The sequence below is a fragment of the Thalassophryne amazonica genome, chromosome 21, assembly GCF_902500255.1.
Source record: "Thalassophryne amazonica chromosome 21, fThaAma1.1, whole genome shotgun sequence".
Taxonomy (NCBI): Eukaryota; Metazoa; Chordata; class Actinopteri; order Batrachoidiformes; family Batrachoididae; genus Thalassophryne; species Thalassophryne amazonica.
In genome coordinates, this window is record NC_047123.1 from 22,514,242 (window position 1) to 22,527,202 (window position 12,961).

The window sequence follows — 12,961 nt, forward strand, 5'->3', positions numbered from 1 at the left end:
TTTATGGTCAACAGTATCAAAAGCAGCACTGAGGTCTAACAGAACAAGCACAGAGATGAGTCCACTGTCTGAGGCCATAAGAAGATCATTTGTAACCTTCACTAATGCTCTTTCTGTACTATGATGAATTCTAAAACCTGACTGAAACTCTTCAAATAGACCATTCCTCTGCAGATGATCAGTTTAGCTGTTTTCCAACTACCTTTCAAGAATTTCTGAGAGAAAAGGAAGGTTGGAGATTGGCCTATAATTAGCTAAGATAGCTGGGTCAAGTGATGGCTTTTTAAGTAATGGTTTAATTACTGCCACTTTAAAAACCTGTGGTACATAACCAACTAATAAAGATAGATTGATCATATTTAAGATCTAAGCATTAATTAATGGTAGGGCTTCCTTGAGCAGCCTGGTAGGAATGGGGTCTAATAGACATGTTGATGGTTTGGAGGAAGTAACTAATGAAAATAACTCAGAACAATCAGAGAGAAAGAGTCTAACCAAATACCGGCATCACTGAAAGCAGCCAAAGATAACGATACATCTTTGGGATGGTTATGAGCAGTGTTGCCACAGTTACTTTGAAAAAGTAATCCAATTACTGATTACTCCTTGAAAAAGTAACTTAGTTACTTTACTGATTACTCAATTGTAAAAGTAACTAAGTTAGATTACTAGTTACTTTTTTAGTTACTTTCCCAGCTGTCGACAACAACCCACGTCAACATGACAATGATACCTGTTTTGCCAAAACTCACTTTATAGTCACCCTTTCTTGACTTCAATGAAAATAAATACTTGTTTTATAAAAAGTAAAATAAAGACCTCTTTCTTGACCTCATATTTAACTGTTGACAGCACTGGTAACAGTAAACTTGCAATTTCAAACCTACATTGTTTATAAATGTAACTATTAAATTCTAACATTTTTCTAACATTTAAATTCTCTCTAAACATTTTACTTGTTGAAATTATTATTATTTTAAGCAATATTAGTAGTTGTAGTAAAAAACGGCTTCAAAACTGGACCTTTAATCTAGGGCTGTTGTGGGGGGGGCACATCCCTCCTCCACGCCCCCATACCCATCTGGATTCGCCCCTGCTTTAGCGTTGTTAAGCACAAAGAATGGATAACATTTATTTATGCAGAAAACAGGACCAGATTTTCAGGTAAGAAAAGTTTTATTGCGTTTTCACATTATGTGGTCCTCAGAAAGAGAGTTTAGGTGCATTTGAGTGGAAAATAGTGTTAGTTGTTGAGCCGTCGCCGAGGATCAGCTGTTTTAACGAGACGATACGGAGCAGCTCAGCTCAGAATTCTAAATAAGGAGGAAAAAAGTATAAAAATGTCTTCGTAAAGCTCAGTGCAGGTGTGCTTGATCACCGCGCTTTAAGAGGTGAGGACGAGTCGAGCAGCTGCAAAAACCGAGGATGAAAAGCTCACAGCTCGCTAAAGTGTGACGTTCAGCGTCGAACCCCGACCTCCTGCCCACAAGACCAAGTTTAATGCTGCTATCGACCCACAATGAAAAATAATAGTAATGCACAGTGACATGGAGAAGTAACTTTAATCTGATTACTGACTTGGAAAGATTAACGCGTTAGATTACTCTTACTAAAAGAAGTGGTCAGATTAGAGTAAAGTAACGCGTTACCGGCATCACTGGTATGAGTAATTTTTCTCTAATAGTTAAAATTTTATTAGCAAAGAAAGTCATGAAGTCATTACTAGTTAAAGTTAAAGGAATACTCGGCTCATAGAGCTCTGACTCTTTGTCAGCCTGGCTACAGTGCTGAAAGAAACCTGGGGTTGTTCTTATTTTCTTCAATTAGTGATGAGTAGTAAGATGTCCTAGCTTTACGGAGGGCTTTTTTATAGAGCAACAGACTTTTTTCCAGGCTAAGTGAAGATCTTCTAAATTAGTGAGACGCCATTTCCTCTCCAACTTACGGGTTATCTACTTTAAGCTGCGAGTTTGTGAGTTATACCACGGAGTCAGGCACTTCTGATTTAAAGCTCTCTTTTTCAGAGGAGCTACAGCATCCAAAGTTGTCTTCAATGAGGATGTAAAACTATTGACGAGATACTCTATCTCACTTACAGAGTTTAGGTAGCTACTCTGCACTGTGTTGGGATATGGCATTAGAGAACATAAAGAAGGAATCATATCCTTAAACCTAGTTACAGCGCTTTCTGAAAGACTTCTAGTGTATTGAAACTTATTCCCCACTGCTGGGTAGTCCATCAGAGTAAATGTAAATGTTATTAAGAAATGATCAGACAGAAGGGAGTTTTCAGGGAATACTGTTAAGTCTTCAATTTCCATACCATAAGTCAGAACAAGATCTAAGATATGATTAAAGTGGTGGGTGGACTCATTTACATTTTGACCAAAGCCATTTGAGTCTAATAATAGACTAAATGCAGTGTTGAGGCTGTCATTCTCAGCATCTGTGTGGATGTTAAAATCGCCCACTATAATTATCTTATCTGAGCTAAGCACTAAGTCAGACAAAAGGTCTGAAAATTCACAGAGAAACTCACAGTAACGACCAGGTGGACGATAGATAATAACAAATAAAACTGGTTTTTGGGACTTCCAATTTGGATGGACAAGACTAAGAGTCAAGCTTTCAAATGAATTAAAGCTATGTCTGGGTTTTTGATTAATTAATAAGCTGGAATGGAAGATTGCTGCTAATCCTCTGCCTCGGCCCGTGCTACGAGCATTCTGGCAGTTAGTGTGACTCGGGGGTGTTGACTCATTTAAACTAACATATTCATCCTGCTGTAACCAGGTTTCTGTAAGGCAGAATAAATCAATATGTGATCAATTATTATATCATTTACTAACAGGGACTTAGAAGAGAGAGACCTCATGTTTAATAGACCACATTTAACTGTTTCAGTCTGTGGTGCAGTTGAAGGTGCTATATTATTTTTTCTTTTTGAATTTTTATGCTTAAATAGATTTTTACTGGTTATTGGTGGTCTGGGAGCAGGCACCGTCTCTACGGGGATGGGGTAATGAGGGGATAGCAGGGGGAGAGAAGCTGCAGAGAGGTGTGTAAGACTACAACTCTGCTTCCTGGTCCCAACCCTGGATAGTCACGTTTGGAGGATTTAAGAAAAATTGGCCAGATTTCTAGAAATGAAGAGCTTCCATCCAAAGTGGGATGGATGCCAGCTCTCCTAACAAGACCAGGTTTTCCCCAGAAGCTTTGCCAATTATCTATGAAGCCCACCTCATTTTTTGGACACCACTCAGACAGCCAGCAATTCAAGGAGTACATGCAGCTAAACATGTCACTCCCGGTCCGATTGGGGAGGGGCCCAGAGAAAACTACAGAGTCCGACATTGTTTTTGCAAAGTTACACACCGATTCAATATTAATTTTAGTGACCTCCAATTGGCGTAACCGGTTGTCATTACTGCCGACGTGAATTACAATCTTACCAAATTTACGCTTAGCCTTAGCCAGCAGTTTCAAATTTCCTTCAATGTCGCCTGCTCTAGCCCCTGGAAGACAACTGACTATGGTTGCTGGTGTCGCTAACTTCACATTTCTCAAAACAGAGTCGGCAATAACCAGAGTTTGATCCTCAGTGGGTGTGTCGCCGAGTGGGGAAAAACGGTTAGAAATGTGAACGGGTTGGCAGTGTACACGGGGCTTCTGTTTAGGGCTACGCTTCCTCCTCGCAGTCACCCAGTCGGCCTGCTTTCCCGGCTGCTCGGGATCTGCTGGAAGGGAACTAACAGCGGCTAAGCTACCTTGGTCCGCACCGACTGCAGGGGCCTGGCTAGCTGTAGAATTTTCCATGGTGCGGAGCCGAGCCTCCAATTCGCCCAGCCTGGCCTCCAAAGCTACGAATAAGCTACACTTATTACAAGTACCATTACTGCTAAAGGAGGCCAAGGAATAACTAAACATTTCACACCCAGAGCAGAAAAGTGCAGGAGAGACAGGAGAAGCCGCCATGCTAAATCGGCTAAGAGCTAGTAGCTGCGCTAGCTAGCGGATTCCTAAAAACACACAAAGTGAATAATGTGTAAATAATTAGAGGTGACTCAGCAGAGGGAGTGCTTTAGTTAAGGCACGTGAAGATTACACTGGGAAACAAATCGTTATCTAGTTATCTGCCCCTCCCTGAGCCTGGTTCTGCTGGAGGTTTCTTCCTGTTAAAAGGGAGTTTTTCCTTCCCACTGTGGCCAAGTGCTTGCTCATAGGGGGTCGTTTTGACCGTTGGGGTTTTTCATAATTGTTGTATGGCCTTGCCTTACAATATGGAGCGCCTTGGGGCAACTGTTTGTTGTGATTTGGCGCTATATAAGAAAGGGGTTGATTGATTGATTGATTAATTGTCTGCTGACGTGACTGAACCTGACCCAACTTAAGTGATCGATCTCTGCTCCCCTCCACAGCATGTCTTTTTCCTGGTTCTCTCCCTCAGCCCCAACCAGTCCCAGCAGAAGACTGCCCCTCCCTGAGCCTGGTTCTGCGGGAGGTTTCTTCCTGTTAAAAGGGAGTTTTTCCTTCCCACTGTAGCCAAGTGCTTGCTCACAGGGGGTCGTTTTGACCGTTGGGGTTTACATAATTATTGTATGGCCTTGCCTTACAATATAAAGCGCCTTGGGGCAACTGTTTGTTGTGATTGGCGCTATATAAAAAAAAATTGATTGATTGATTGATTATCTAGATCAATCTAACTGCGCAGATTAAACAGCTAACAGATACAGCAAACACTGCTGTGCTCCGGAACAGGAAGTGATATAATACCGCAGTGAGAGCCAACCACCAGTAGAGGCAAAACAAGACAACAACAACGTCCAACAACAACGTAATGAGACAAATTTAACTCCATAGGAAGTTAGCTTTGAGTTAGCAGAACTTAGCATATACACTAACATCCACAAAATGCAAAATGCCTTGTAAATGACTGCAGGTGTTATCAGGTTCCAAAAACAGCATTTTCAGTTTTAGAAGTGTTTATTTCTCACTAGCTTTTACATAATATATGGCACAGAGGATATATTTACACACAAACAAAACTGAGTTTTGCAGCTAGCTACCAGCCTGCTAACATCTGTGAAATGTCTTGTAAATAGGTTCAAAGGTGTTACTGGGTTCCAAAAACAGCGTTTTTGAGTTTAGAAGTGCTTACTTCTCGCTAGCTTTTACATAATATATGAAAAACATACATATAAACACACAAAACAAAGCGGTTTTAGAAAGACTAGCCACTGATGTCACAGTGCAGATCTACTCTGATTGGCTCTCACCCCCGCCACTCAAAAACAAAACTGAACAGATAGCCCAACAACCGGCCCTGAAATGGGCCAGATACTGGCCTCTCTCTCCTAGCTTGTAATTGGTTGGCGGCCGAGACGCTGTCGTCATCCCATGCATCAGCCTCACACTGATGTGGCGCGAGTGCCGCTCTCCTATTGGTCATTTAGGAGTGGGAAATCTCACACCAAAATGGAGGCCAGTATCCGGCCCAATTCATAGCCGGGCCGGTTGTCGGGCTACTAAACAGATTGAAACAGAATGTGACATTTTAACCTCTTAAAATAGGTTCAGGTTAGCCATCTTTGAACTTGTCCAGGTCTGTGTCCCAAGAATGTTCCCTGTAAATTTGAAGCCTCTGACAGTAGGACTCGACTTCTGATGAGCACAGACATATGGATGGACAGACAGACGCAAAGCCTTCGCAATTCCCCTTGGCCACATTTGATGGCCTCAGGTAAAAATAAAATAATTGACTAAATTTTTGCCACTTTGAAATAGGAACCATATACAAACAGTGTTGTAATTCCACCAGTGCTCCCAAAACGTAGATGCAATTAGCCTCTCCAGCTGTGATTAGCCTCCATTATTAAAAAAAAATACAATTGATTGATTGTCTCAAAGGAATAAGGGTCAAAATTCACTGGAGGGTTTTTTCTTTTTTTTACCCAAAAATGTTCTGATCATTATGGTATTCAGTCTGGGCTGAGATATTGAGGAGTAATACACTTGCTCTATCATGCCTACTTTTACATAAGCAATGTACACTTCCAACATGCCTAATGGTCAATTGCAATCCCCCCACAAAAAATATTAACACTCTTTCAATTTAAAATCCCTCAGGCTGCAAAACCAAGGTTAAAATCAAAACTATGCGTGCAGTCTCTCACTCGGTTGCTGACCCAAATTTTCAGGGTGACCCATGTTCATTGACATACATGTGGATGTACAACAGAGCAACATCTCAAACATAATAACACAGAGAAGGGTGGCATGCTTTGCCCCCCTCTGGCTGCTGCGTGTGTACTGTGACCCGTGAGGTGAGCGTGAGCCTCCCGGTGACAGCTCCTGTGCTGCAGGGTCCCTGAGGGTTAATGACGAAGAGAAACGTGACCTCGGAGTTTGACCGTTGGTCCTGACCTCGAGAGCCAGCAGGATAAGATCAGAAAAAACAAGACATAACTGATACTGACAAGACGCAGATCGGAGCGGAAAGACAGTGAGAATGACTCCAGATGAAGCGATGCTGTGGATGAAGCTGCTGATGGTCACTCTGTCAGGGTGGCTGCGACCGCCAGTCACTCTGTCATTCAGATACAGCGAGTGTGCAGCAGAGACGCAGACATGAAAGCCACTTAGCAGCCTCTACTCTGTGTTTAACATGCTTTATGATGTCACAAAGATTTTTCTTCCTTTTTTGTCATGATCACTTATGAGTAAGAAATGGCTTAAAGATGTATCAAGTTAAAGAGGGCTAATCCCAGCTAATGTCATACTATTACTATAATCATATATACTAACGCCTGTCTGCTGCGTTCCGTTCTGTTCCCCTACTCCTCCCAGATCCTATGGTCAATTTCCAACAAAAGTTGATGTGTGGGTGACAGTCAACAGCAAAAGTATGCTTAAAGGATTTTGGGGGGCAAAGGTCAAAGTCATTTGGGGGGGGTCTGAGGTCAAATTGACTTTCACTCTGATATCTAAACTATCACACATATGTGGGTTCTAGAAGTGTTCCAGCAAGAACAAATTTTGCAAAGGTTGGTCAAAGGTCCTAATTTAGCTTTTTCCCCCGATGTCCACCAAATGTGGTGCACATGTGTGACTTCTGGAATTGCCTAGGAGAGCTTTAATTTACTAATGGTCAATCACTGAGTCAGGTTTATTGAGGTCAAAGGCCAAAATTTCGATTTTTCACTCCAGTATCTATCAAATGTAGCACAAATATGATGGTGGGTTTTATAATTACCCCAGGCAAAGTCAAATTTAAGAAAGGTTCATCACTGGGGGTCACAGGTCAGTATTTAGGTTTTTCACTCCAGTTTGCACTAAACATGGCACACATATGGAGGTTGGTTCTGGAATTGCAGCAGCGAATTTAAGGTTAGTCATTTGGGTGAAGGTCAAATGGAGATTAAATGTCAGATTGGTGTTGGCTCTTACTGTCTTCGTGCCCACAGTGCTATTACCTTGTATAACTAAAGATGTCTGTTCATCCCTTTAAACATCAGTTTGCTTTGGATAAAAAGAAAAGCTATATTCCACTACACAAATACTGGACATCTGCAACCCTAAACACCTGTTCAATTGCTCATTAAAACAAATAACCAATTGGCTAATCAAATGGCCACAACTAAATACATTTAGGCATCTAGAAATGGTGAACACAACTTGAAGTTCAAACCAAGCTTCAGAATGGGGAAGGATGATGATTTAAGTGACTTTGAATGTGACACGGTTATTGGTGCCAGACAGGTTGATCTGAGTATTTCAGAAACGCCAATCTACTATTTTTTAAAAGCATCACTGGGGTTTACAGGGAAGGGTCCAAAAAGAGTAGATATCCAGTGATTGGCAGCTGACTGTGATGAAATGCCTTGTTGGTGTCAGAGGTCAGAGGAGAATGGGTAGACTGGTGAATGGGTGACTGCATGATGGCCATCATGTCAATATGGACCAACATCTCTGAGAAATGTTTCCAACACCTTGTTGAATCTATGCCATGAAGAATTAAGGCAGATCTGAAGGCAAACGGAGATCCAACCTGGTACTTGCAAGGTGTGCCTAATAAAGTGGCCACTGAGTGTATATCCAGTACTGGCATTAAGGCCTGCAATGCATTCCAAAAGAAAGCTGGATGCTAAAGCATTACCACGTTGTAATGTTGCCATTCCTGATCCAAACATTTAAAAGGCATATTGGCATTGAGGATACCAAGTGAAGAAAACTTTCAGGTGTTATTTTGTCCCAGTCGTGGGCAACAGTACAGTGTAATCATTTTTTTTTCCAAAATTCTCAACACATTTTCCATTGGGGGAAGGGTGGTCTAGTACCTGTACCTTCTTCCTTTGCAGCCATGTCTTTGGAATTTGTGAAGAATGTGGCTTTGCATTTTTCCATACCATTCCAACTTTTTGCTGATTTGGGGTTATATGATGCATATTATTAACCAACCTGTCTGAAATTTAGCTTTAGAGTAGTACCGCCTGTCTTTTCACCTGCTGTAAGACCTGGCTTGCACATTCAGGCACATTATTAAATACGGTGATTACGTGGTGGCTCCTTGCTTGTTTTTTGCAGCGTGGACAGACTAAGCCGCTCTGCTCAGCTGTCATAATTTGTTAACGAGTCTTTTCATGGAGACGAGAGAAAACAAGAAGACAGAAGAAAGAAAAGAAGGCCCTTCACGAGTGACTGAAAGCAGAGGTCCATCCAGACAGGGAACCCAGGGGTGACATCAGACCGATTTCAGACCAGCCCATGATGGCATGTCTGTATATTTTAATATTAATGACTCCATCTGCGAAGCATAGTCTGCTAAGCCTCCAACAGGTGCCCCAGCCCCACTTCAGACTGAAAAACAGGGATCACTCAGCATCCCTCTCTGCACCACCACCGCTGTGCAAGAAAAACCACAAATGAAGAGGATGGGAGGCAGAGAGGAGAAGCAGACATAAAGAGTGCGAGGACAGAGTGGGCCGTCTCTCCCAAATACGTTTTTGAGTCACTTTCCTCGGCTGAAACATGGGTCGATATTTTCCCCCCCTTGAGAAAGAGATTGACTTTTGTTTGGAGTTTGTGAGAAGTGGGAATCAGAAGCTGGACAATGGGACTCCCCACGGTGAGAGGCTGAAGGAGGCCATCTCAAATCAGTCAGCCAGAGGACTGACTAATCCGTCCATTGTCCCTCCCAGCCACCAGCCGCACATCAACACATTCGCTCCTCATTGTCCCCCACCCTCATGCAGCGGGATTTGCTCTCCCCAACAGCCAGTTTTGTCCAAGGCAGTTCGAGCGGAAGTTTCTCACTGACAATTTGCCCCAAATAGATTTGTCAGAGCGTCCAACTGCACTGCACCAACTTGTGGGTTTGAGTCCTAGTCGGTCTCACTTTTTTCCCTTTTTAAACAAGCGACTCGTCCAGAGTTCGACCTTGCTGTGTGTGAGTGGGCCTGGGTTCATGTGTGGCCATGCACAGGTGGATTGCAGTATTTTACGCACCAGATTCGATAAGGGGGCGCTCTGGAGGCGTAGCAATCCTGAGAATATGTGACAGTAGAATAATCCCACAAATTGTATCTGTTATGAAAACCTGAAAATATGTATGACCCCCTGAGATATTAAACATCTGCATGGTTGGGATGCAGATGCCCCCCCCAAGAATAATACAGTTTTTTCAGAGCAAATACGTATGCTTCAACATTAATTCTCAAGAGATATATGTGACATCATCTATCTATCTATCTATCTGGTGTTATGAGGCACACCACGTTTTAAAAAATATTTATTATTTTTAATGCTGTAGAACAAAGTACTTTAATAATAATAATTATTATTATTTTATATACTGTATATTATTTTCGGGTGGGGGGGGGGGGTACCATGGAGCACAGTGCCTTTTTATTTTTGGTTCCATGGAGCATAATTTTGTAAAAGTGTTGCTCAGTATGATTCCATCAAGTTATCATTCCTGACTATGACAGAAAAAGACATAATGCTGCCTCACTGTGTTAGTTGAATCATTAGAAGTTAGATCAACTTATCTTTTCAAGCACACTCAACTTAAAAATTCACGGCACCTGGACACTAACTTTTTTAAGTTAAAACAAAAGGTTTTTCAACAATAACATGATGTAGACAGGAAAAAGAGACCTTTTTCTATTTCATTTTTTAAAATATCAAGTTCTGAGTTTCATTTTCAATAAAAAAAAAAAAAGGTTGATTTCATTGTATACGCTGGTGCATGATTTTTTTTTCCCCCAGTAAACAATAATAAAATAACTGTAAGAAAGCAGATTAAATACAACTTCGTTTTCTTATAAACTGCAAACCACCAAACAGAATCCATGTGTTTTAAAAGTGAAAGGTGCTCACAAATTTTACACATATTAGCACTTGTTCATTATTACATAGTTTAATTTATTGTTTATCTGAAAGGTGTGTATAAAAAACTGAAGGTTTGAACGCCTCATATTATTTAACTGAAATGATTTGTCTTCACAGAAAATCTGTCAGGCCTTAGAATCATTGTTCAGGTTTATTTTGCAAATAAATTCATTTTCGTCTTCTTTATTACCTGCATATTTTGTCTATGTTTATGGTGGAGTTTAGTAAGGAACACTTTGAGACTCAGCAGCAAACAGGGACTGAACCATCAACCCATCCATGGCATAATGAACAGACTGAGCTTTACTCACCCTAAAGATATTATATTTATAAATATGTAAAAATCTGTGTGAACTTCACTGACTTAAAGTGATGTGGAGGCTGTTTGATTTTAATTGAGAGTCTCAGCAACGTCTGACAGAAGGTCATCTTTAAAAAAAAAAAAAAAAAAAAAAGCTGGTTAAATGGAGGTGGAAGTAGTTAAATGCATTATTTTGGGGGACGCAACTTCATATATATATATATATATATATATATATATATATATATATATATATATATATATATATATATATACACACACACACACACACACACACTCATGAATACCCAATAAAAAGCATGCGGACAGGTGTAGCTGATTATGGAACTGTCCGTGGTGCTGAAATCAGGCTGCATATTTATGTTTTTTTTGTTGTTTGTTTTTTTTAACCTTGCAGAAAATAAAACTCGCGCACGTTAATATGCTCTAAAAGAAGCCCATTTACTCCCACATCTCAGATTCATGTATTAATTTTCTAAGCATATCTGGAAGGTTGGATGTCCACGTGCAACTTTTGCAGAGCGCACGGCCGTGTTGCGCTTTATTTAGCTGAAATTCTGCACATGATCAAATCTGATTATTTATTTATTTGTTATTTTTAGATATTTAATTTTATTTATTTATTGAAACCTCTCCCTGTGGTTTAGGTCTGATTGATTATGCATCTGCACTCAGTCATATTGCAAAAAACAAACCAAAACAAAAACAAACAAAAACACAACACTGGAGTCTGTGATTGTTTGTAATATTATTTATGATTTTTGAGCGCCCAAAAGACTGCTTTCCTGTGACTTCTGTTGGTCTCTCGCTTGTAAAGACGTCAAGTAGCCGCATACTGATGCAGCCCATAAAAAAAAGATACACAATCGACTGCAGCTTTTTTTGTTGGCGGCATTTCATTGACTGTTGGAGAAGAAACGAGTCAATCATACAAAAAAAAAAAAAAAGGAGGAAACCCCGGCAACCGTGATGTTGGTTATATTTGTGTAAAGGCTATTAGTGAATGACGAGGATTAGGACGAGTTAAGGAGATTATGTCACACATTCGCCGTTTACCCACCCACACCGCCGCGCACACACACGCGCATATGAGCGAGCACATCAGGAGCATCGAAAACCGACACCCCAACATTCTACAAGAAGTTAAAATGCACCTGCATATTTCTGCATGACATAAAACACGCGTCACTCGTCACTACACTGTGATCGGGCTCGTTAGTGTACAGACTGAGCTGTGCAGTTAAAGGGCTGCTTGGAAGACACAACAATGGCTAATTGCAATTAACTCCGCCCTCCGCCGCGCCCCCCTGTCCCCTTAAATCGACACTTTGTGCGGCCATATGGCCTGTAGTGTACCGTGGGAATGAACACAATTAAAATCGGAATATGGATTTGGGGAGTTTCGCACAGAAGGCGCTGTAAAACAGCAACGTCACACTGTCAGTGAACGCGCCCTGAGGCCAGAGTACGTTCAAAGTGCGATCAAAGGGCATGCTGGGTAACACCAGCTCACGCCAAATCCAGTTGGCTTCGGCTGCTCCCTTGTTTTCACTCGGGGTCGCCACAGCAGATCTAAGGTGGATCTGCACGTTGATTTGGCAAAGGTTTTACACCGGATACATTTACCTGGTGAATATATATATTGTTTTATACTTTTTATTTTTTATCATCATGCACATATGATATATATGTTACATATTTTTAAAATAATGTTACATCTGAAATTGTATTCATGGTGCTTGGCTATTTCCACATTTTTTTATGTTACAGTCTTATTCCAAAATGGAGTAAATTAATTTTTTCCTTAAAATTCTACTCACAACACCCCATAATGACAACATGAATTTTTTTTATTTTTGCAAATTTCCAAAAAACAAACAAACAAAAAAAAGAAGGATGTTGCATCAGCCAATCACACCGTGAGGGTCCCAGAGAGACAACTTGCAGGTCAGTAGTCTCTCTCATCTTTACAAATAAATCCTCTTTCTAACTGCTGCAACGTATATGTTACATTTGGATATCATGTGGGGCGACCACCCTAAAACTGTGAATAATGAGTTTTATTCGCAAATCTATATTTAAAGAGTTGTTAGTGATATGTGGTAAGAAGTAGCTAGCTTGGATTCTATAGCAAACCATTAGCCTGTTATATTTGATTAAACTTGAAAACATCATCTGGGGCGACCGAGCATCATGTGGGGCGACCACCGCCGACGGTTTAAATGATAGAAAATACATGTCCTGTGTTTG